At 50.0% G+C, this 25,397-nt stretch overlaps 1 protein-coding gene across 3 annotated transcripts in view; it reads right to left on the reverse strand.

The window, feature by feature from the left end:
• Window positions 1–25,397, reverse strand: part of CTPS2 (CTP synthase 2) — a 2,098,303-nt gene that overhangs the window by 1,736,424 nt on the left and 336,482 nt on the right. The window lies entirely within an intron of this gene.

Raw genomic sequence — 25,397 nt, forward strand, 5'->3', positions numbered from 1 at the left:
AGGGTCTTCTGAGGGAAGGTTCTGCAGATGTTACATTCCTTTGCCTAATGATCCGGATACAAGCAATATATACATTTCTTGTGAGGGTCCTCTTTAAACAGCCTTAACTTCCCACAGGAATCACAAGCCCTAAAAAGGGATTTAGAAGTAGACATTCTTTGAAGGTTAAAAAACCAACCAAAGTAAGTGAAAACTGAGCAGAGCTCAGGGAGACTCCCTTCACACAACGTGCGGTAGAAAATCTGAGAGCCTGAGCCTCTGGGGAGAACATTCTGGTGGGTGCTGTCGCCTGATTGGCTGCAGTTTGGTCTAACATAATGACTAGGATAGTCATGAGTGTGGGAGCTTTTTGCTTCTGTAGCTAAGGCTACTTTACTTCCTGGTTGGTTATTACCAAGGTTTTTTGTTTATTATTGGCATATTATTGCTTTTTTATGTACCGTGGGACTCCCACTCCGACGACGGGGAATGATTTAGGCATGTGAATCTATTAAAGACACCCAAAATACTGGAGAACTGTAAATTCTCGTTTCTTCCAAATTTGGCCCATTCTCTTCCCCTTCTATAGGTCACCGGACAGTCATCATTGTGCGCGGATCTGAGAACCGTAACATTGAAGTGGACTAGATAGTGACCAGTCCAACTTTGTGGCAGTGTATCACCACTGTCTCGGTTTCTGTAGCAAACAGGAGATCCAGCACGTGCCCCCCTAGATGAGTGGGTTGTTGAACCAGCTGTTGTAAATTAAGGTTCAAGCAAGTATTTCTTAAATCTCTCAGGTGGCTGCCCAGACTTCCGTTGTCCCAAAGATTGAAGTCGCCCATTATTACCATTCTGGAGTGAGTTAGAGTCAGATTTGTAATGATATCCAAGAATGCTTTGAAGTGAGTATCTTGCCCAGGGGGTCTATAACAGATCATTCCTGTTAACAGCCTACCTTTGGCCTCCTGCAGTGAGAAGCCCAGGATTTCAATTCCTTTTACGTCGTCTATCTCTAGCGGCGCAAAGTTCCATTCCTCCTTGAAGATAACCCCGACCCCTCCTCCCCTCCCCGTGGGTCTGGGTTTATGAAAAACGTTATATCCCCGGGGGCAGGCAAATCCTAATTCAACAGATTTTTCTTGTGTGGTAGTGCTTGTACTTCAGTGTTTGCACTCAGTCAGCCATTCACCTGCCATGTGCCACGTGCTGTCCTTGTGGCATGTACGTTTGTTCCTCTTCCCCCTTTTCCGTGGTGCCTCTTTCAGCCTCTAATTTCTTATGCTATTTTTATCTTCTATTATTTTTTTTCTGTACTTCCTGTGCAGTGGGGTCAGCTTGCATTAGCTCCCCTGTATTTTTTTTGTTTAGATCTTATGGAGCCGCTAGGAGCCTGGGTGGGGCGGGCGAGGGAGAGAGAGGGTGTGCATGAGGCCGCGTGTTGGCAGCTGGCGTGTGCCCACACTACGCTGCATCTCCTTTTCTTTTCTTCTTTCCACCTTGGGGATGCAGGGCACGTCTCCGCAGGGCAGAAGCGACAGGATCTTCAACGTGCATGCGCCCACTTACGGGACAACGCCACCAGCCATGGAGAACACTTGGCCGCCATGGTCGGTTCCGCGGATGGGAGCTGGCAGTGGGGTGCAGCCGAGGTTGCGGCGCCAGGTGCTTTGCGGCGGGCTTTGGAGAACCCAGGGGTGGCCACACAGGCAGCGGACAGGAGCTCTTCTGGGGCCACTGGGCTGATGCGGTTGCCGGCTGCGGTGGAGAAGCAGGTAATACCAACCGCATAGCCAATGTGGTGATCCGGGGTGGTAGATGCCCTGGTGCCACGCGGTAAGACCTGAAGTAGGGATCTGGCAATGACGACACACACACATTGGTTCTCATGTAAGGGCGAAGACCTCGAGCTGTCATGCACCTGTTTATTTATCCCCTTTGGGCGAGCCCACCCTCCAGGGTTGATAAAGGGAGCAATACTTTGTTCGGGCCAGGTGCCTGGGTGGCAACAACATCGACTCTTACTGCGCATGCTGAAAGGAAATACCCAGGACAGGCCCATGTAAAGCGTGATAAGCAATTAGATTTCAGTTTATACAGTCAATGTTTTCATACAAAACCTAATAAAAGCATAAGGGGGAGAAGAAAAACAATTAAAGAGAGGTTAAGAATGAGTTTGAATTTGTAAGTAAATTAGTCAAAATAATTTTCATATATAGGGCCTGGGATAATTCTTGCTCCATGTTTTAAATTCTGGGCCTAAACATAAGTATGGCCAGCGTCTCTGTTAACCACTGAAGGCTGTTGCACCATGGGGCTTTCTGAGGCTCTATGTCCCCTTCCCAAGGTACTATGGTAACAATAAGACGTTTTGAGTCATTTACCGGAACCAGGTTTGATTATTTTTTATTTGTGGCATGGTGGATGGGCCTTTTTTCAGTTTTCAATGACCTAGGTCATGGTTCCTAAGTAATCCTCAGCCACTGTATTCCCTTTTTCCTACTGTTTAGCAGCGTTGGTGGAAGAATTTATGTTCATGATTTTTCAAATGCTCCTGCTGTGACGATCTCTCTGCCTACCTGGATCTGCCTTGGGGACTGAAGAAGATTCAATGAACGCGGGCTACCTGGAAAGATTGTTTAAGGCACGGTTGACACTTTATTCTGCACAGCTTCTAAGAGGCTCATCCTTGCCTCTAGGCAGATGAGAAATATGTATCTGTTGTGTGGTGGCTAACTATGCTAGCCAAGTCTGGGATTGCCTTGACCTTAGTGCCGGCCAGTGGCATAGCTAGCCCTTTGGCTACCCTGCGGTCCTTGCGTTTGCCACCCTGCGGCAGCCGCATTGAAGGGCAGGTGCTGGTGATTGCTGCCTCAATACACCCCCATAATTTGTGCTGCCCGGGGTGGACCACAACCTTCTGCCCCCCACCCCCCTGCTACGTCACTGGTGCCGGCATAACTGAAACTGCACAGAAAGATTGCAGTTTTTCTCTCCTGCTCTTCGGCTCCTCAATTAAGTTTGCAGTTTCTAGTGTTCGTGATTCAACTAATGCCAGTAATTCACTGTTGGATGGCTTTGTAAACTTTAGCTTTAGTGGGAGACTAGGCTGTCAGGCTGGCACTGTAGGGAAGTCAGTGGGATGACATTTTTCTCTTCCAGAATCTAGGACTCTATTTACTGTTAGTCTTTCAGGCATGGCACAGACTAATTCAGCTCCTAAAACTGATTTATCAGTCCACATAAGGAGCCCACTAGAAGAGGGAGATTTTTAGGAAACTCTGATTCCTGGATGCTCAAAGTCACCTTACTGAGCATATTCGTCTTTGGCCGATTAAGGACTCACCCACTTTCCTTGATTATTTTAGACCACCAGTCGACTGAGATTAAATGCTTGAAGGTAAAATATAGGATGCTTTAAGAGAAAGAAATTGTAGGACGTGTAAGCAGAGTGATGAAGAAGAGTCTAGCATTAGGTGAAAGATGCTCCAGGAATAGTTTTGGCTTGCTACTCTTCTCCCTTTTCAATTTGAGCCTTCTCCTCCTCCTAACACTCCTATCTCAAATTTCCTGGAGCAGGTGGGTGAATGGGATGATGGACAGAGCTACTGAGAGGGCTGAATACACCATACGTTTGGGCTTAAAAGTGACTTAACCTGTAGTGAGTGTAATGGACTTAGTGGAGTTGATAGACTTCTGGGACCTGTTGGGTTTAAATCACCTTCTAACCACTTGTATGCCCCCAATCCCTAAAATAAGACCACTCCTGGCAGCTTTCTTTCATTTCTGAAAAGGTTGCCCGACATCCAGTCTGGGTCCATGGAAACAACTCAGGGATTTGTCATTGGGCCCCAGTAAGTGGGGTTGTGATGCTCATAGGAACATCACCTACAGCCTTAATCAGAAGAAATGTAAGCAAGCTTGGTTTAGCTATATTTCCCCAACATACACAGGGTGGCAGAGAGCAATTTCTAGAGTGTTAGAAATGGGGGTCTCTAGTTGGCAAGGGCTTGCACCTTTGTCCAAGTAGGGTCCCTTCTTCCTAGTCAGGATAAGGGAGTTACACTCCTAAAATAACCCTTGCTCACTCCCTTGATAGCTTGGCACAAGCAGTCAGTCTTATCTTAGAGGCAGTGTGTAAAGCATTTGCACAAAACCAACAGTAATACAGTGTAAGCACTACAAAAGGACACCACACCAGTTTAGAAAAATATCCAATATTTTTATATACTCAAGACAAGTCCAAATACGATAACAATCCACAATACAGTACTTTAAAAATAGTTAATTCGCAAGATGTCTTTAAATTGCAAAAATACGTTGAAAACACAGTTCGGACGAGTCGGCAGCTCGGACCGAGCCTACCGCGATACTGAAAACGGTACGGGCCAGCAAAAGCGTGAACAGACTCGTTAACAGTACCTTTCTTATTGCGGCTCACACTGATAGGGAGTCGGTCTTGGCATCTGTTGCGGTTGCAATGCAAAGTGGAAGCGGTGCACGGTGCGGTGTCCTCTCGATGCGGTGCGAGCAGCAGCTCGGTGATGATCATCCAGATGGCGTCTGTGAGGCCAAGGGTTGCGGTTGAGGGCGAGATGGTGCTCAATGCGGTGCTGGCACATTGCTGTGCAGGTGACAGAGCCGGTCCTGGTGTCCGCTGCGGTTACGGTGCAAAGTGGAAGCGCTGCAGGGCGCGGTATCCTCTCCATGCGGTGCAGGCAGCAGCTCGGTGACGATCGTGCAGACAGCGTCAGTGAGAGCAAGGCGTGTGGTGCAAGGCGAGACAATCCTCGATGCAGTGCTGGCAGATTGCGATGCAAGCGACAGAGCCGGTTGGCTGGACAGCTGTGCGTGACAAGGCGGTCACAGGTGTCGAGCCAGCAGCGATCGTGTCGGTGAGACCGGGCCAGCGAAGTAAAGCGAGGCGGTGCAGGCTGCGGTGCCTCTCGATGCGGTGCAGGCAGCGGCTCGGTGACGATTGTGCAGACGGCGTCGGTGAGACCAAGGCTTACGGTGCAGGGCAAGACGGTGCGGCCTGCGTTGCCTTCAGGACACAGACCAGCGACGGAGTCGGTGACAGAGTCGGTTGTGGTTCCCTCTTCTTTGTGGCAACTGAAACAGCGGTTCCAGGAGCGGTACCCAGAGGTTGGTGAAGTCTTTGCAGTCCCTGAGACTTCTTAACAGGAGGCCAGCTCAGGTTCAGGCCCTGGGAGATATTCAGCACAAGTAGAGAAAGTTCAGTCCAGTCCTTTCACTGCCCAAGGCAGAAGCAGCAGCTGCAGGCCAACCCAACAAAGCAATGACACAGCAAAGGGGAAGTACTCCTCCTGGCAGCTCTTTCAGCTCTTCTTCTTGGCAAGTTCCTTGAGTCCAGCGAGTTCTTAAGTCTTGGGGTCTGGGCCCCACTATTTATACCAGCAATTCCTTTGTCCTCTGCAGGCAGAGAGGCCTGGATCTAGTTCAAACCAGTTTTGGGTGCATCCTGCCAGTGGGCACCTTCTTCCTTTGTCAGTGTGGGCCAGGGTCCTCAGACGCACCACAGGAGGTGGAGCCAGCATTGTGGAAGGCAGGCATCGTCCTAATCAGGCCCAGGTGCTACTCCTCCGACCCATCTATATGCAGATAGGTCTATTCAGCTCTGTGCTGACTCACCCTGTCTCCTAGAGTCTCCCCCAGCCCCTGTCACTCACAGACCAGATAGACAATACACAAGCTAGCAGAGGCAGGCTGGATGGTTAGGTCAGAAAATATAAATACCCACTTTCTAAAAGTGGTATTTTCACAAACAGAATGGTAAAACCCAATGCACTAAAATATGTATTTTATTATTCTGAGTTCAGGCATACTAAACTCGAATTTCTACCATGTTCCCTGAGTCAGTTAGGACTACAGTATGTTATATTCAACTGCCCACTCTGGCCTATGGGGAACAGGTAGCCTTGCAATAGTGAAAAACGAAGTAGGCTGCAATTCACTATCAGGACATGCCACACACACCAGGGCATGTCCTACCTTTCTCATACCATCCACCCTTCCCAGGGGGGTACCTTGGGCCTACCTTAGGGGCGACTCACATGTAGAAAAGGGAAGGTTTAGGGACTTGCAAGTGCGTGCATTTGCCAAGTCGACATGGCAGCCCCAGGCTGCGCACAGGCTCTGCAATGGCAGGCCAGAGTTACACTTGACGGGCTGTCTGCGTGGGTGGCACAATCCAATGCTGAAGCCCACCGGCAGCATTTGATTTATAGGCCCTGCCACTCACAGTATACTTTACTAGGGACTGACACATAAATAAAATAGGCCAATCAGGGAAACAACAATCCATAACACATTTCATACAGGAGCGCTTGCACTTTACCACTGGACAGCAGTGAGGAAAGTGTGCAGAATCATTCCACCAGCAAAAACAGCCAAAAACGGGAGGTCAGAAAGAAAAACTCAAGGGAAACACGCCAAAAAGATGCCAAGTCTAACACAGGCCCCCTCCAGCTGAAAGTAGAGAGAACTACCCAACCTCCTGGGAGTTCTCTTCACTAAGGCTTAAGAACCTGGACAGACCATCTGTGTTGGCGTGTTCTGTGCCAGGGCGGTGTTCCACCGTAAAGTCCTTTCCCTGTAGGGAGATGGACCACCTCAGCAGTTTTGGTTTCTCACCCCTCATTTGCATCAACCATCTGAGGGGACTGTGGTCTGTCTGAACCCGGAAGTGAGTCCCAAACGGGTATGTTCTCAGCTTCTTCAGTACCCAGACCACAGCAAAAGCTTCCCTTTCTATGGCACTCCACCTCTGTTCCCTGGGGAGTATTCTCCTGCTAAGGAAGACTACAGGCTGATCTAGGCCCTCTTCATTCAGTTGTGAGAGCACTGCTCCCACACCATGCTCTGAAGCATCAGTCTGCACGACGAAGAAGTCAGATGCCTGGAGCACGGGCACAGTGCACATGGCTGCCTTCAGGGCATCAAAAGCTTTCTGGCAGGACTCCGTCCAGATCACCTTCCTGGGCTGCTTCTTGGAAGTCAGCTCTGTTAAGGGGGCAATGATTGTGCCATAGCCCTTAACAAATCTTCTATAGTAGCCGGTGAGACCTAAGAAGGCTCTCACCTCTGTCTAGGTCTTGGGGGGCTCTCAAGCCAGAATGGAGTCAATCTTGGGTTGTAGGGGCGCCACCTGGCCGCTTCCTACCTGGTGTCCCAAGTACACCATAGAACCCTGCCCGATCTGGCACTTACTGGCCTTGATCATGAGGCCTGCTCCCTGCAGAGCCCTCAACACTTTCTCGAGGTGCTGTAAATGTTCTTCCCACCTGGAAATGAACACAGCAATGTCATACAGGTAGGCAGCACTGAAATCCTCCAGTCCAGCCAACACCTGATTGACCAACCTCTGAAAGGTGGCAGGGGCATTCTTCAATCCAAACCGCATCACAAGAAACTGGTAATTACCTTCTGGGGTTGAGAATGCTGATCTCTCCTTGGCCCCACCGGTTAAGGCAATCTGCCAGTACCCGGACGTTAAATCAAACATGCTGAGGAACCAGGCAGCTCCCAACCGATCAATGAGCTCATCAGCTCTGGGGATGGGGTGCGCGTCAGTCCTGGTGACGGCATTGAGCCCACCGTAGTCTGCACAAAACTGTAGTTCTGGAGTGGCACCGAGTGCAGCAGGCTTTGGGACAAAGACCACAGGATGGCCCAAGGACTGTTGGAGGGCTCAACCACCCCTAACGCCAACATCTTAGAGACCTCCTCCTTGATGCTGGCCCTGACCTGGTAAGTCAACCTGTGAATTTTGTGCTTTACAGGAGGGCTGTCACCGGTGTCCATGTTATGGGCACACTAGTGAGTAACACCGGGGGCCAGAGAGAACAGTGGGGCGAACTGTCCCAACAACTGGCGACAGTCCCGCTGCTGCTCTTGAGTCACTGCAGGGGAGATGATCACACCCTTCGCTGACCCATCATGCTCCTTGGTAGACAGGAGGTCAGGGAGAGGCGCACTCTCGTCTTCCACCCCATCATCTTTCGCTAAGAGCATACTCACTTCGGACTTCAGTGGGGCTTGAGGCGGTTTACGTGAAGGACCCTCAAAGGGTTCCTTGGAGTCTGCAAATCCACAAGGTAGGTGAAGTTACTTTTGCGCTCTAGCACCTCATATGGCCAAGTCCACTTGTCCTGCAAGGCACAAGGTTCCACTGGGGCCATGAACCACACTTTTTGCCCAGGTTGAAATTGGACCAGAGTGGCACTCTGGTCATCCACCTCTTCATTTCATCCTGGCTTGCTTCTAGGTTCGCTTGAGCAAGTTTCCTGAAGCGGACATTTTGGTTTCTGAAGGCCAGCATGTAACTAAACACATCCTGGGGAGTTTTCCTGGGAGCTGCCTCCCAGCCTTCCTTTATCAAACTCTGAGGTCCTCTGAGAGGGTGGACATACAGCAGCTCAAAGGGGCTGTACCCAAAAGACTTCTGAGGCACCTCCCTGTATATAAGAGAAGGCATGGCAAGAGGACGTCCCACTTAAGCCTCATGGGTTCTGTTAGACCCTTGATCATGCCTTTCAACGTCTGGGTGAATCTCTCCACCAGACCGTTTCCTTATGGGTGGTAAGAAGTGATGAACTTGTAGTTTACACCACACTACTTACCCAGGGATGTCATATACTTGGATATGAAATTGATCCCCCTGTCAGAAATCACCTCTCAGGGGAATGCCACGCGGGAAAAGATTCCCATTAACGCACGGCCCACCACTGGTGCCGTCATTGTCCTGAGAGGGATTGCCTCTGGGTACCGGGTGGCATGGTCCACTAAGACCAGGAAGTACCTGTTGCCCATGGCTGTCTTGGGATACAGTGGTCCCACAATATTCACCCCTACCCTTTCCAAGGGTGTTCCAACAACAAGAAAAGGTTGGAGAGGAGCATTGACCTTCCTCCCACTCTTGCCACATGCCTGGCAAGACCTGCAGTGTGCATCTAACTGCCTTCGCATTTGGGGCCAAAAGAAGTGGGTGACAAGCCTGTCAAAGGTCTTGTCCTGCCCTAAATGTCCTGCCAAAGGCATGTCATGAGCCAGACCCAGTAGGAAGGTCCTGGAGCGCTGGCTTACCACCAGCACGAAGGCTGACCCAGGGTCAGCAACCTTAGGCTCACTCTATAGGAGACCATTCTCCCAGTAGATCAGATGTGACCCGGACTGATTACCAGCTGCCTGATCTGCAGCCTGCCGCCGCAGACCCTCCAGAGTAGGGCACTCTTTCTGCTCCCTGCATAATCCCTCCCTGGCGGGAACCCCTTCATGCTGCGAATGGGTCAGCTCAGAGATGTCTCCCAGTTCCGCTACCTGCTACCCTGTAGGCACCGGGGCATCCCCCTTAAGGTCAGCCTCCTCCCAACCCGTGGGAACTTCCGGGGCCGGTTTACCGCGCCTCCTGCCCTTTCTCTTGGCAGGGACTTGGGCCACTGTTTCAGGCTCCAAGTCCTCTTGATCACCCTTCCTGGCTGCCATTGACTGAGTAGACACGCATGCCCACTCCGGCAACCCATTACAAGAGACAGTGGTCCCTGGGACAGGAACAAATGCTTATACAATGAATATAGCCGCAATCAGTACTATATCGCGCCAATATCCAGCCGGATAAAAGCAATTTTAATATGCAAAATAATTGAAAATGGTACACAGAATGCGAGTCAAATAACAGTGGGATACAAGCCTGAATCCATAGACCCACTGTTGGACTTGGCCCTTTTTGCAGGTACACCCCTAAACTTTTTGCTCTTAAACATGACCTGATGTTAGTTGTTTTGGGCTTCTTTGCACTTTAGAACTGTGTCCCAGTGTAAAGTACGTGCGCAGTCTAAGTGCGTGTGATGAGATTGGCCTGCCCTCCCATAGGAATGCACGGGGGAGATGAGTGTCCATGGTAGTTCCTGATGTGAGAGCAGTGCAGGGGCGAGTTTGGTATGTGCGGACTCGTGAGATTAAATGCTGCGCGACGGTGTGCGCAGATTTAACGTGACTAATGTAGAAGTGCCACTTTTAGAAGTTGGCATTTCTGTGTGCAGTGAATGTGAATAGACTGTCTGGCTTGTGAGTGACAGGGGCTGGCTGGTGTGCTTGGCTCCAGGAGCCAGGATGGGTCTGCCGGGTGGTGAATAGGGAGATATGCATATAGATGGGAGGGAGGAGTTGCACCCGGAACCTGAATAGGGCTGTGCCTTCCCTACACAATGCTGGCTCCGCCCCCTGTGGTACGTCTGATGTCCCTGGTCCATCCTTCGAATAGAAGAGGAGCTGAGCAAAACAAAGTGCTCAAGTGCTCCCAAACCAGTTGCATCTGGTTTTCCCTAAACCCTGTGCTAGGAGACAAAGGAAATGTGGTTATAAGAAGGGGCTGTGACCCCATGTATGTTGTTCTCTCTTGTTCCTGACTTGGGGGGCCTGCTGCTGCTGCTAGGCGCCAGGAGGAACTGCCGCTGGGGACTGCCTCCCTGCTGGTGGGCCCTGTAAGCTGGCCCCTGGGCCAAGCCTTTGCCCCCCCTTTCATACCAAGACTTTCCCTGGAGACTTTGGGCTGTAGCGCCTGGGAGCGCTTTATTTTTCATCCTGGGAAGTGTCTGATGGCGGTGCCCTTTTCTTGAGAGGGCCAGCGCTTCTAAATTCCCCCAGAAGCACGAAGCTGTGACCATCTGCCCGCGGTAACCAGGAAGTCAAGCAATCCGCTTGGGACGACGTAGGCGGGGCCGCAAGAGGAAACAGGAAGCGGACGGGAGCCTACCCTGTGCTCCTGAGAGGTAAAGCAGACCGCGAGGACTAAGGCGGCGTTTGCACCCGGGACCCCCGAGAGCGAGGGAGAGCCCTGTGGTGCCGAGTGAGGAACGGAGGAGTGCTGCATTGGCTGGCGGGGCTCCCGTGTAGAGAAGAGAACCCCGTGTGCAGCTGCCCAAGACCCCGGAGAGCGAGTGGACCCCCACCGGAGGAGCAGCGGAGACAATCCGGTGATGGGGGCGGAAAGGGAGCCTGCACTTGGTCTGAGCCACATGGGGCCCACAAGCAAATAGTTGGTGCCCGCTTCGGGGCACAATTTCGGTGCCCACAGCTGCCCCGCTGGTTAGAGGGCAGCTGCGACGCAGGGGTAAAGTTTGAAGCCTCATTTTGAGTACCCAGAGCGGGACTCCAACGTTGGGGGCAAGTGTTTTCAGGAGTCCCCCGAGTGGGGCTCCCACAGTGGTGCCTGCGCTAAGTGATTTTGCCGGCATTTGGCTTCTCAAGCCCCAGTGAGGGGTCAGGGGCACAGTGGTGCCCGAAGTGAAATTCAGTTGCCCTGTCAGAGCACAGGCAGCTGTGACGTTTGTGCACCTTCATTTCTGTTTGGGAGTCCCAGAGAGGGGCTCAAGGGGCACACTGGAGCCCGTGATCATTCCTACAGCTGCCCAGCAATTAGTGGGCAGCTACCATGTTTAGGCTTGTTCTTTTACTTCATTGCTTTAGCTGCTTTGTGCAGCTAGCCCGACTGTTGGACAAAGGGCGTTTGAGGCCCATGGAAGGACAGTCTTCATGTGTTGTGCCCTCGCTTGGGGTACACTGTCTATGCCTAATGTGATTTATGCGTAATGTGCAATGCCTTTATGCCTGTTGGATACCTCTAAATGTGTTTCATGATTGGGACTTTGTTTTGCCTAGTATAGTTTATGCTAGTCAGTTTATGTTTCACTGAGTGATCTATGCCTAGGGTGATTAGTATTGCGTAGTGTGTTCTTACCTTTTATCAGTGGTTACTGGTTGTGCTCTACAATTATTATTTTGTGCTTCAGCTATTCTATGTTCTACATCTACTATTTCTACTAAGTGCTGATTCTGACAGTGGCCCACGTGGCCCTGTCATGTGTAAATAATCCCCTTTAAATACTGCCTAGTGCCGGTTGGCAGAGTGTATATGTGTGATTATGATCTAATGTGTTTTATGATAATACAAAGGCTATTTTTATATATTACCTTGTGTGGAGTTCCTTTTTGTGGTGTGCCTAGTGGGTTGCTGCTGTGTGTGTGTGTTGCGCAAACGCTTTACACATTGCCTCCGGGATAAGCCTTACTGCTCGTGCCAAGCTACCAAGGGGGTGAGCAGGGGTTATCTTGGGGTGTAACTCCCTTGCCCTGACTAGAGTTGTGGTCTCTGCCTGGCTTTGGCGCAAGCCTTAGCCAACCAGAGATCCCATTTCTAACACCCACACATCAAACAAACAAACAAGGTAAAAAGGCTCGGGCAGTTTGTGTTTGTTTCTACACGTATAATATATAAATGGCGAAACAACTGATATGAAAAGGTCACCTTTACACAAAATTACATGCAAGAGTTACTGTGTATAAGGAGGACAACTATGTTGACAGCGTTTCGATCCTTATCTGTTGGATATTGGATCCTCATCAGGACTATCAAATAAAATGCCTGTAAACAATTGCCTGTAATTTTACTGCAATATCGCCCGTTTGGATGAGGGCTGGGATGAGCGTATCGGCATAAAGAACGAGGCCCGTTGACCTTGGCTGGACGAATTCCATCGTTAAAGGCGAGTCAAGGAGTGGAAAGGGTGTCTACGAGGACGGGGGATCAGTGCCATGGTGGTCTGGATGAGAACGCCTCAGATGAGGGATGCTGGCAAAGTTGTATCGGTCCTGGGTCGGCGCGTTATGGTTACAAATGCCTCAATTCAAGCATGAAGCGGCATGTGGTGGTCACCGCTATCCCGCGCCCCCTGCCCTTTCTCTTGGCAGGGACTTGGGCCACTGTTTCAGTCTCCAAGTCCTCTTGATCACCCTTGCTGGCTGCCAATGACCGAGTAGACACGCATGCCCAAGCATCTCAAAGTGAGACCTGAGCTCAACATCCCTCCCTAAGTACTGCTCCAGGTTGTTACCTAGCAGACAATCTACAGGCATGGTAGGGCTCACAATCACCCTCAAGGGACCTTAGACCCCCCCGCCCCACTCGAAGGGAACCTACGCCACCATACACTGGCACTCAGAGTTGTCTACAGCAACTACTTGGTGGAATGCCCCTGGGAATATCTGCCTCTCAGAGACCAGGTGACACCGGACTGAGGTCACACTGGCTTCAGTATCTCTGAGAGCCTCTACCCTTTTCCCATTAATGGTCATTCAGGTGCTTTATTTCTTTGTGTTATGGGGCACCTGGTTTCCTGGGACCATCTCACTGTCCCCTAGTGAGACAAGGGTCATTTCAACGGGATCCCCACCATCCTGTGGGTACCCCTCCTCCCCAAGCGCTACATCAGCCAACACCTTAGTCTGTCCACCGTTGGGTGTCTGTGTCCCCAATGGGCACCTGGGGTCCCCCTTCAAGTGACCCACCTGGTCACATGAAAAACACTTGCGGGGACCAGTCTCAGCAGGCTTTTCTGTAGAAACCCCTTTCTTCTTATCACCAGGGGGATGGGAACCATTACCCTGGGTACTAGTTTGGGGCCTTTTAGAGAACTCCTGTGCTTTACCCTTGTCCCCACCACTTTTCTGCAGGGGACCCTGCCCACCTTTGGCTGATCTCCCCCAAACGCTTTCTTGTGGACCCTGGTACTCACCCAGCTGTCCGCCTCCATAGCAGGCTTCCTGGGGTCAGTCACCTTACTATCAACTAGGTGCTGGCGCAGATCTGCAAAACATAGACAAGACAAGTGCTCCCATGCAATCAAATTGCACAGCCCCTGAAAATCTGTTACATTACTGCCCTTCACTCAGCCATCCAGCGACCTACAGAACATATCTACATATTCCCACCAAGTGTTGGCCTCAGACTTTTTACTGGACCTAAACTGATCCCTGTACTTTTCAGGAGTGAGTCCATACCTAGTGAGGAGAGTCATGTCAGAATAGGTGAGGTCCTGCCTCTTACCCAAAGCTATCAGAGTATCCCTAGCTTCTTCTGGGAAAAGGGGCCACAACCATGCCCCTCAGTTCCTCTCAGGGACCCCATTCATATGAATAGACGACTCGTACCCTTGAAACCACCTTTGTATGTCATCCCCCTTTTTGGACTCTTTACCTACATTCTTGGGGAAGTGTACAATCCTGTCTGTGTGTGCTGAAGAGTTCCTGCCACCATTTGAGCCGGTTCTACTCTTTAGCTCCAGCTCCTTGATAATTCTCTCATAATCTAATGTCATCTTCCTTTCCTCCATGGCTATTCTTTTGTCTTCCCTCTCACTTTCTATTCTGAGTTTCTCCAACTCAAACTTCCTTGCTTCACGCCTGTCCTCCCAACTCCTCTGGGGACAAGCTACTGCTGTCTTGCCTGAAAGGTCCCCCCCTCCCAAAAGCACATCCACCCTAGATACAGGCTCCTCTGCCTCTCCATTGATATCACCAGATTGCCCACTGGCATCTCTGGCTGCTACCCAGGCCCTCAGCACCTTTTGTAACTCATCCTTCCTGGTGAGGCCTCTGACCTGGACTTTCAGGTTCTTGCAAATGGTTTTCATTTCCTTTACGTTGTAGGTTTCCAACCTATCTTCCTCAAAGGCAATTTCCATTGATGCAATTGACGATGCTCTAGATTCAGGCATGTTGAAGTAGCAAGTTAGAAATGGCAAGATCAAAAATAGGCCAAAAAGAAAAATAACCAGTATGTGGCACGTAATGGTCTGCGATATGGTAGTAGTGCACACCAATCACTGCAAGTCAAGTGCAAACACAAGTCCTATCCTAACCGCTGCCAACCAATGTTAGAAATGGGGGTCTCTAGTTAGCAAGGGATTGTACCTTTGTCCAAGTAGGGACCCTTCTTTCTAGTCAGGATAAGGGAGTTACACTTCTAAAATAACCCCTGCTCATCCCCTTAGTAGCTTGGATTGAGCAGTCAGGCTTATCTTAAAGGCAGTGTGTAAAGCATTTGCAAAAACCCAACAGTAATACAGTGTAAGCATTAGAAAAGGACATTCCACCAGCTTAGAAAAATATCCAATATTTTTATGTACTCAAGACAAGACCAACTACGATAAAAATCCACAAAACAGTACTTTAAAAATAGTTAATTCCCAAGATGTCTTTAAATTGCAAATATAAGTTGAAAACACAGTTCGTACGAGTCGGTAGCTCGGTCCAAGCCTACCGCGATGCTGAAAACAACAGAGTCTCACAGTTCCAGCTGACCGCGTCGGTACGGGCCAGCAACAGCGTGAACGGACTCGTTACAGTACCTTTCTTAGTGCGGCTCACATGGAGGTGCGAGTCGGTCTTGGCATCCATCGCGGTTGCGATGCAAAGTGGAAGCGATGCAAGGTGAGGTGTACCCTCGATGTGGTGCAAGCAGCGGCTCAGTGATGATCGTCCACGCGGTGTTGGTGAGACCAAGGGTTGTGGTACAGGGCAAGATGGTGCTCGATGCAGTGTTGGCAGGTTGTGGTGCAGGTGACAGAGCCGGTCGGGGTGTCCGCCGCAGTTACGGTGCAAAGTGGAGGCGGTGCAGGGCACGGTGTCCTCTCGATGCGGTGCAGGCAGCGGTTCGGTGACGATCATGCAGACGGCATCGGTGAGACCAAGGCATGCGGTGCAGGGCGAGATGGTGCTTGATGCGCTCCTGGCAGGTTGCGATGCAAGCAATAGAGCCGGTTGTCGGGAATTGGCGCTGGCGGAGCTGGATAGCTGTGCGTGATGAGGCGGTCACAGGTGTCGAGCCAGCGGCGATCATGTCGGTGAGACCAGGCCAGCGAAGTGAAGCGAGGCTGTGCGGGCTGCGGTGCCTCTCGATGCAGTGCAGGCAGCGGCTCGGTGACGATAGTGCAGACGCTGTCAGTGAGACCAAGGCTTACGGTGCAGGGCAAGACGGTGCGTCCTGTGGTGCCTTCAGGACACAAGGCCAGCGACGGAGTCGGTGACAGAGTCGGTCGCGGATCCCTCTTCGCTCTGGCAACTGAAACAGCGGTTCCACAAGCGGTACCCAGAGGTTGGTGAAGTCTTTGCAGTCCCTGAGACTTCTTAACAGGAGGCCAGCTCAGTATCAGGCCCTTGGAGATACTCAGTAAAAGTAGAGAAAGTTCAGTCCAGCCTTTTCACTGCCCAAGGCAGAAGCAGCAGCTGCAGGCCAACCCAACAAAGCAACAACACAGCAAAGGGTAAGTACTCCTCCTGGCAGCTCTTCCAGCTCTTCTTCTTGGCAGGATCCTTGATTCCAGCGAGTTCTAAAGTCTTAGGGTCTGGGCCCCAAGATTTATACCAGCAATTCCTTTGTCCTCTGCAGGCAGAGGGGCCTGGACATAGTTCAAACCAGTTTTGGTTGCATCCCGCCAATGGGCACCTTCTTCCTTTGTCAATGCGGGCCAGGGTCCCCAGATGCACCACAGGAGGTAGAGCCACCATTGTGGAAGGCAGGCATAGTCCTAATCAGGCCCAGGTGCTACTCCTCCCACCCATCTATGTGCAGATAGGTCTGTTCAGCCCTGTGCTGACTCACCCTGTCTCCTGGAGTCTCCCCCAGCCCCTGTCACTCACAAACCAGACAGACACAAGCTAGCAGAGGCAGGCTGGATGGTTAGGTCAGAAAATACCCACTTTCTAAAAGGGGTATTTTCACACACAGAATGTTAAAACCAACTTCACCTAAAGATGTATTTTATCATTCTGAGTTCAGGCATACTAAACTCGAATTTCTACCATGTTCCCTGGGTCAGTTAGGACTATAGGATGTTATAGTCAAACTGCCGACTCTGGCCTATGGTGAACAGGTAGCCTTGCAATAGTGAAAAACGAAGTAGGCTGTAATTCACTATCAGGACATGCCACACACACCAGGGCATGTCCTATCATTCTCATACAATGAACACTGCCCAGGGGGGTACCTTGGGCCTACCTTAGTGGTGACTTACATGTAGAAAAGAGAAGGTTTAGGGACTTGCAAGTGTGCACTTGCCAAGTCGACATGGCAGCCCCAGGCTGCGCACAGGCTCTGCAATGGCAGGCCAGAGTTAAACTTGACGGGCTGTCTGCGTGGATGGCAAAATCCAGTGCTGCAGCCCACCAACAGCATTTGATGTATAGGCCCTGGCACTCGCAGTACACTTTACTAGGGACTGACACATAAATCAAATAGGCCAATAATGCAAACACCAATCCATAACACATTTTATACAGGAGCACTTGCACTTTACCACTGGACAGCAGTAAGGAAAGTGCGCAGAATCATTACACCAGCAAAAACAGAATAAAAAACGGGAGGTCAGAAAGCAAAAACTCAAGGGAAACATGCCAAAAAGATGCCAAGTCTAACATAGAGCAATTTTAGTAAGGTTGTGAAATGAGAAGGGGGATCACTAGGTGTAGTACTCAGCACTCACTGGCTCATTCCTCGGCCAGGGGGAGGAAGTTGGTCTGGGGAACTCAATCTGTCGTATTCCAGACATGATCAAGAGGAGGGGCTAAAATGTGACATATACAGGTAAAAAGAAAGTGTACTATTTGGAATATAAAGCTATGGACCGAGTACAGGATCCTCTTATGGTCTTTTAGCAGGCCTTTGGAGCGACCCCTGTACAACACACAATGTGGAGCTCAGCAAGCAAGTGAACCACGAAGCAGCTAGATGCACTTCTGGAGATGAATTAAGTACCATGTCTGCCAGGCGCCCATGATAGGCTGCCACGTTTCCTTCTGTAAATGAATGGAAATAGCTTCAATACAAAGCAAAAAAAGGTATCGGAACAAATATGTATTTTTGGCAAATATTAGTTAGAAAAGTCTAGCTAGGATTCAATCAATCACACAGTATTTGTATAACCCAGCACTGTCACCCCGGGGGGATCTGTGCGCTGGGGCTGCTGTTTCTCTATCGAACATCCAGGTCTTGAGTTTCTTTCTGAATTCCACCACGGAGGGTGCTGTTCGGAGGTGGAGGGGCAGGTTGTTCCACATCTTGGCGTCAATATAGAAGGAGTATCCCCTCTGGGACTGCAACGGATGCGTGGGGTCTGTGCGAGTAAGGAGGAGTGCAGGTGTCTTGCAGGGAGGTGGAAGCTTAGTCGATGGTTGAGGTAGAGCTTTGTATGCGAGAATGAGGATCTTCAACTGGCATCTCTTCTGGATGGGTAGCCAGTGGAGATTTCCTGAGGTGAGGGGTGATGCTGGTCCATTTGGGGAGGTACATGATGAGTTTGGATGCAGTGTTCGGTATGGTCTGGAGTCTTTTAAGGAGCTGGGTGTAAATTATGGCATAGAGAGCTGTGCCATAGTCGAGGCGACTGGTGATGAGGCCGCGTGTGACAGTCTTTCTGGCATTGGTTGGGATCCAGTTGAAGATTTGGCAAAGCACGCAGAGGGTGTGAAAGCAAGAGAAGGCGATTGAGTTGACTTGTCATTTCATGGTCAGGAGGCTGTAGAGGACGATGTCTTGGTTGTGTTTGTAGTCTGTCGGAGCTTGTTTTAGCCTGAGAGCTGCTGGACACGAGCTGTGGTCCCATGCAGAGGAGTTCTGCCAACAGATCAGTACTTCTGTTTTGTTGGAGTTTAGTTTGAGGCAGCTGTCTCTCATCCATTTAGTTACATCGGACATGGTCTTGCAGAAGTTGGTTTTGGCATTTTTTGGTCCTCCGTGAGCGAGAGGATCAGTTGAGTGTCGTCATCGTAGGAGATTATGTGGAGTCCGTGGGATCTGCTCATGTTCGCAAGGGGGGTCTTGTAGATGTTGAACAGGGTGGGCCTGAGGGATGGCATATGAGGTAACGCCGCATGTGATGTCCTGGGGTTTAGAGGTGAAGGGAGGCATATAGATGCTCTGTGTGCATCCTGAGAGGAAAGAGGTGATCCACTAGAGGGCGTTTTGCTGAATTTCGATGTTGTGGAGTCTGTAGAGGAAGGTGTGGTGGGATAATTTATCAAACTCAGCAGAGAGATCGAGGAGGATCAACCGTTTCTCTGCAGTCGAGGAGAGTCTTGATTTTATCTGTGGCTGTAATCAGTGCAATTTCTGTGCAGTGGTTGGCACAGAATCCTGATTGAGAGGCATCAAGAAGGTGGTTTAGCTTCAGGTGTTCGGTAAGCTGTTGGTTGATGAGTTTCTCAAGTACTTTGGTTGGGTAGGGGAACAGGAAGATCAGTCTGTAATTTCTGAGGTTGCACGTGATATGAGAGCCTGTAACTCAAATGAAGTGTAAACATGCTTACTTGTAGGCTTTGTGTGACGTGCCTAACACTTAGGGGCTTATTTATGAGAGCCCTGTGTCATTTTTGCACCACGTAAAGTGGTACTTGTGTGACACAAGGCTCTCAAAGATTTATGAAGCCACACAAAGCCACCCTGTGTGGCTTTGAGTGACCTCTTTAATCACAAGTAAGGCAAATCGCTGCGTCACCTTGCTCAGTGCCTGCAAAGTGTTCCATGGGTATTGCAATGTGTTTTCCCATGCAACACCCATTGAATTTGATGCTGCTCCACATTTACAAAGTGATGTAAACCTAGGGACCCGTCAAATCCGTACGCTGCCCAAGGTGATGCGGAACAAGGAGAAATATGTTACTTTCTCCTAATTTTTTCCTCTTTCCATGTGTGCTGCATTCTGGAGCACATGTAGAAAGAAGAAAATACCTACAATGGAGGCATCTGTGTACCATAATGCAAGGGAGCCTATATTGGTGCTAGGCTGCTAAAACAGCACCAGCGCAGGCAGAAAGGACAGGAATGCACAGTATAGCTTATATACAGTGCATTCCTGCTCTTTCACTTTGGTGTATCGCAGCATAGGAAGGTTTCCTTGCTGTGCTACCCTAGTAGGGGCAGTTTCTGAGCAAGAGCGTCGGGGCTCCGCCCCTTTACTCTCACCCCCTGTTGACCGTTGCCAAAGTTAAAAAACAAACTCTTTAATATCTGAGTTTAAAAAAAAAATGTGCACACACATGACAGTGACACATGCCTGCCAGCACACAACGTTTCCTGAACCTGCTATCTGTGGGCAAGGCCATAAGCAAATCCGGTATTTCTTAAAATAAGTCAATTGGGACTCCATCCGGTCCTGGAGCTTTGCCTGGAATACCTGAGCTCAGACCTTCCTTCACTTCATTAAGTCCAGCACCAAAGTGTTCAGATTTTCACACTTTATCTATAACAATCCCGCATTCAGCCCTTCCCTGCCCAATCAATTAATGGCACCCCAGTGTGACACAGTTAGGTAACACGCAGCCGGGGCCAGGAAAAGTGATAAAACTCCCTATCTACATGTAGATGGAAAGAGAATGGAGGTGGTTGATACTTTTTCCTATTTGGGGGTTCTTTTTTACAAAGACTCATCCTGGTCAAAACTGGTGGAGGGCAGGAAGATGGGAATGGAGAGAAGTCTCTCAGCTATAAAAACATTTGCTCAAAAATTGGGTGTAAGACCTCTGTCAGCTAAAAACAGTTTATCAAGCCAAGGTTAAGGCGGCAGTAACATATGGGGCGGGAGTTTGGGGCCGAGTAACTACAAACACCCTCCAAACCACTGAAAACAACTTCTTCAAGTCTTTGATCGGCCTCCCCTCCTCCTCATCAAATTATACCTTACATCTGGAATTGGGCCTCCCCTATGTACAAGATTCAATTCAATTGGCTCCAATCCTTTTGTTGCACTCAATTTGGCAGTGGGAAACAGTGCCACTTACACAACTAATATTAAGGGACTGTCTGAGCATGGAAAACAGTAGAAAGTCATTGTGGCTTGGTTATGTGGAAACAGTTTTGAAGGTAATTGGCCTTCAAGATCTACTTAAGGAACCCTCGACTTGTAGAAGGGTCTCAAAGCAAAAAGGTTTCTAGTATGTTTATTCAATTGGCGGATTATAAGCGGAAGGAGCACTATTATGAAAAATATGCAGTTGTTACCTATGGCTTGAACCCGCCATTGTCAGAGAGAGGGTTCTTTTACCTGGCAAATGTTATCATTCCACAGCACATATTTATACTGTGAAGGTTCCGCATGAATATGATTCCTTTAATGTTAGGCTCCCCGGAGAAAAGACAAACTGAATTGCACTTGGTTTTATTTTGTAGGCTGTACGAGAAAGAGAGGAATTACTATCTTAAGCACCTCTTAAAGCAGAAGAACATCAGGCAGTGCAGAGTCGCACTTTTCTTTTTAACCCCATTGCCGCGGGGCTAATTTCCCAGCGGTGCGGGGGTTGGGAGCCGCGCGCGGTGCCGCGATGCTGATGACGAGCTCGGCTCGTCATGCAGCACGGTGGCGCTGAGCTGATGACGAGCTGAGCTCGTCATGGCCATGCCCACTCAATGGAACGCCCTGCACAGCGAGGTAATTATCCCTGCGTGGGCGTTCCGCGGAGGCCATGACAAGCTCAGCTCGTCATCAGCACAGCGCCACCGTGCTGCATGACGAGCTGAGCTCGTCATCGGCACGGAAAAGGTTAAAATCGCTATCCGACCCTTTAATACGTTTTTCATTAGCCTCGTTTCTCTGGGCCTGTATGAGAAAAAAGAAGAGAGGGGTTGCCTGTACTTAAGGGCCGATGGCAAGTTAGTCTGTACTGCATATTAGAGAGTGGCTTTAACAAGTTTGCGGCCAAATGTTTTTTTTTTTTGTTATTCTTTTATTTTCCTATTTTATAAATAGATGGGATATGAAACATTTTATGATTATGAAATCGTTATTATGTATTTATTCTTAGCTTTTATGATCTTTTTAAAATTGATCGAATAAAGAAATATTGAATGAATGATTGGGCATGGAAGCGCCGAAAGTCGTATTGTTATAGATAAAGTGTGAAAATCTGAACACTGTGCACTGGTCTGTGTTGACTCCGGTGAAACACATCTTTCTTTCCTTGTCACTAACTGGTGGCTTTATGTTCATGTCAGCCTGAATTCTAATCTTGCTGAGAATAGTGAAAAACGGCTCTACGTGCCTATGTCTGGGGCAAGTATTAAGAAAAGCAGCCTGTGGCCGCAAATTCGCTTGCAGAGCAGTCATTGGGCACTGACCAGGCAGCCTTTGTATGCTGTGCAGCCCGGCTACAGTACTGCACATGCAATGGTGATGCTTGAATGCAAAATATGCTAGCATTTATCGATCAACCTGCTTTGGGAACCTGCCCTTAGCACCCTGATGACTCTAGGCTACTCTTGATCTCTTTGTGTTACTCTTGGAGCCTTCTAAACCTTGGTGGTGGGAAATTGTTTTTCTGTGTGGCTTGCAGTTATAATTCACACAATATGAACCTCAAAAGTAAAAGCTTAAAACAAGCATTGGCCATGCCAATCGGTTTCGCCATATTACTGTATTATGAAAATATGTCCTCGGTGCAGTGCAGAGTTGGAAAAGCATTGCAATGACACATGCTCAGACAGGGCGGGAGGGGAACCCTTGCCCTCTTGTAGTTGCCTTGTCATCTGACTCCGGCCTCAGAGAGGGCGAGGGCAGAGCCATGGAGAAGCACCAAGACAACTCAGCAGTAGGCACCTTTGGGGTACCTGTGCCCAGCAGCAGAGCAGATCCTGCAGAGGTCACATTCCGCATCAGGAACAATGTTGGTCTTTTTACTACCCAGGGCATCAGACAGCTGCTTTACTAACCAACTCCACACAATTAACAGGTAGCGGTCCTAGTGATCAGCACCAAGTGGGATTATGTGACAATTTGTTAACAAAAATGCTATTTTAGCAATACATGTGAATGTATTACTTGCGATTATGTAGCGCTTACTACCCCTAATGAAGCGCTTTACGCTAGGCAGCATGCTATTTTCGAAACCAAGTATTAAAGTGATGCAGCTTTTATTTTATTTATTGCTTTGCGCAATGTTTTGCACGTTTTCTAAGCAAAGCTTTTATCTGAATACTTTAAAAAACAATGCCCCAAAGTGCTGAGGTGTCACTTTTGCCCGAGTGAGACCACTGACAGAGGCAGTCCTGGGAGTCTGTGCAGGGCACAACTCCCCCACCCCCTGTAGCCCGTTCGCGAAGTCTCGCTAATGATGCTTAAGTGGTGCGAAATGATTACAATTCCAAGAATGCACTGTGATGACCTCGGAGACAACAGGAGCAAACTTTATGTAACTCTTCTGCAGGTTAACAAGAGAGGGCCATGGGGGGGCGTGGCTTGGATGGCAAGGAGGCAGCAGACCTAAGTCCGGAGCTCCCGACCCCCAAGTCAAAAGAACGGCGAGCAGGAGAAGTGAAACGCTAGGAAACGTGACAACGGTCACAAGGAGAGGTGCATGAACACAAGGGGCACCACCAGAAGTGTTTCAAGTCGGCCGCGTCCATCGAAGAAGCGAGGAAAAGAGAAAAGAAAGCGGGCTGGAAAAGAAGAAAGGGGGAGCGCAAGATGGCGGAGAGATCGTAGAGAGGAAAGACCGAGACGCAAGACCACCAAGCCACCAAGCAAGAGCGCCCGAGGACCGGAAGCACAGAAGCCCAAGCCCCCGTTAAAGGGGGAAAAAAAGACCCCCCCCGGCGTTTTGCCCCCGCATGCAAGGTATCGAGCGGCTATAACCTCCAAGACGAGGAAGACAACACACGGCGGCCATCTTGGGAGAGGAGCGAAGCAAGGGGGCAGCCATCTTAGTTAAACTACAAAGGCGAGCTCGTACACCCGAGCGAAATACAGAATCACTCAGAAACTGCTACTGAGGGCGTTAGTGAAAGGAAATTGCAGGTCGAGGAGCGAGGTTGGCAAGGAGGCAGCAGACCTAAAACTGGGGAGCGCAAGAGGTCCTAGAGAAGCGGAAACCGAATAGCACAAAGCAGCACTACCACCCAAGTAAGAGCGCCCGAAGCAAGAAGCGCCGCCAGCGATAGGCAAGCCGCCGATGCACAGTAGGAACAACGCTAACCTAACTAGAGACTAGAGACGAACAAACAAGTACACGGTACCCACCTTGGGGAGGCACAGAAGCAGGGGGGCGGCCATCTTAGGGAAGGCACAGAAGCAGGCGCGCGGCCATCTTGGAGAAGCAACGGCACGGCGCGGAAGAGACGAACCTTCGTGAGTAGAGACAGCAGCAAAGCGCAATCCAGCCCAGCGCAAGCTGCCGACCAGAACTAGCACACACCACGTATCCCCCGTACCCACCCCTGAAGCGAGTAAGCGGAGCACGATAGAGGGTGGCCATCTTAAAAAACAGTGGACAGAAGTGGGCAGGCAGCAGTTGGAACAACAGCGGGCACGAAGCAAGGTGCAAAAAGGTGCAAAAAGGAACGGCCAAATAGACGTACGCCAAGATAAGTAAACCGACCGGTGCACGCCACAAGCGCAAAAAGCAGCAGACCGAACCGAGGCAGGGGAGGAAGAACTGCGGTAGCCCGCCAGCCGCACAACAACAAGCCAGAGGTAGGCCGCCCCCCCAGCAAGCAGCTAACCAGTCGACAGCCCCCAGTAGAAGCAGCAGGGCGGCAAGAAACAGAGACCGAGAGAGCGCAAAGAAGGCAAGACGCAGGGGGAGGCTGGCGGAGTCTAGGTCCAAAACTAGAGTGGTCAAGTGGCCACCCAGATTCAGGGACAGCTCCCTAACAACAACAACCATCCTGAGCAACAAAGAAGAAAAGGGACCAAAAAGGGCCGCCTCAAAACAACAACTAACAGAAGGGAGACCCCAGACACTCCAGGTCAGAAGAGGTTTCGACGCCATGGCAGGGAGAGAGGGCAAACAAGTCACAAACGACCTGAAAAAAAGCAAGAACGAAACCCCTGCCTCACCGGCCAAGGAGCGTGGCAGTCAAGGCGACGGAACTATCACACTTGACACACTTCTGAGGAAGATAACGGAAGGAAACGAGCTAGCAAAGGCCACAAAAAAGACAGTGGACAGTATCCAGATGGAACTGATAGCAATCAGAGCAGAGCAAAGCAAAGCCAACGGCAGAATCGATGAGGCGGAGAAAAGGATAAGTCAGCTGAAGGACCGCGCTAATGTGACCCACAAAGACCTGGGCTTGGTGATAAAGAGAACCACAGCACTACAAAAAGCCATGGCGGAGCAAGAGGACAGAAGCCGCAAAGGAAATATAAGACTCTTGGGAGTGCCCGAGGAGGAAGAAGACACACCAGGGGCATGCGCCCTAATGCCGGAAACCTTACTCCCCAAACTTACTGGACTCAGCTTTGACAGACCGCTCTAAATGGTCAAAGCCTACCGCATACCAGCCAGGAAACAAGCGACCAGTAACTCTCCCAGACCAATAATATGCAAGCCGTTAAGAGACAATCACGCAGACGCGATCTTCACAGTGGCCAGGAAAGGCCGCCCAATGTTGATAAACGGGAAGAAGGTAACAATCACCCAAGATTTCTCCAGGCTAACAGTTGAAGTGAGGAAAGGCTTCCTAGCCCAGAGAGAGCACCTGCGCAAAAAGAACATTACTTTCACCTTTGCAGGGCCTTCCAAAATGCGAATAACAGACAGGCACGGGAGCAGAATCTTTGATGACCCCAACG

The sequence above is a fragment of the Lissotriton helveticus genome, chromosome 8 (genome assembly GCF_964261635.1).
Source record: "Lissotriton helveticus chromosome 8, aLisHel1.1, whole genome shotgun sequence".
Taxonomy (NCBI): Eukaryota; Metazoa; Chordata; class Amphibia; order Caudata; family Salamandridae; genus Lissotriton; species Lissotriton helveticus.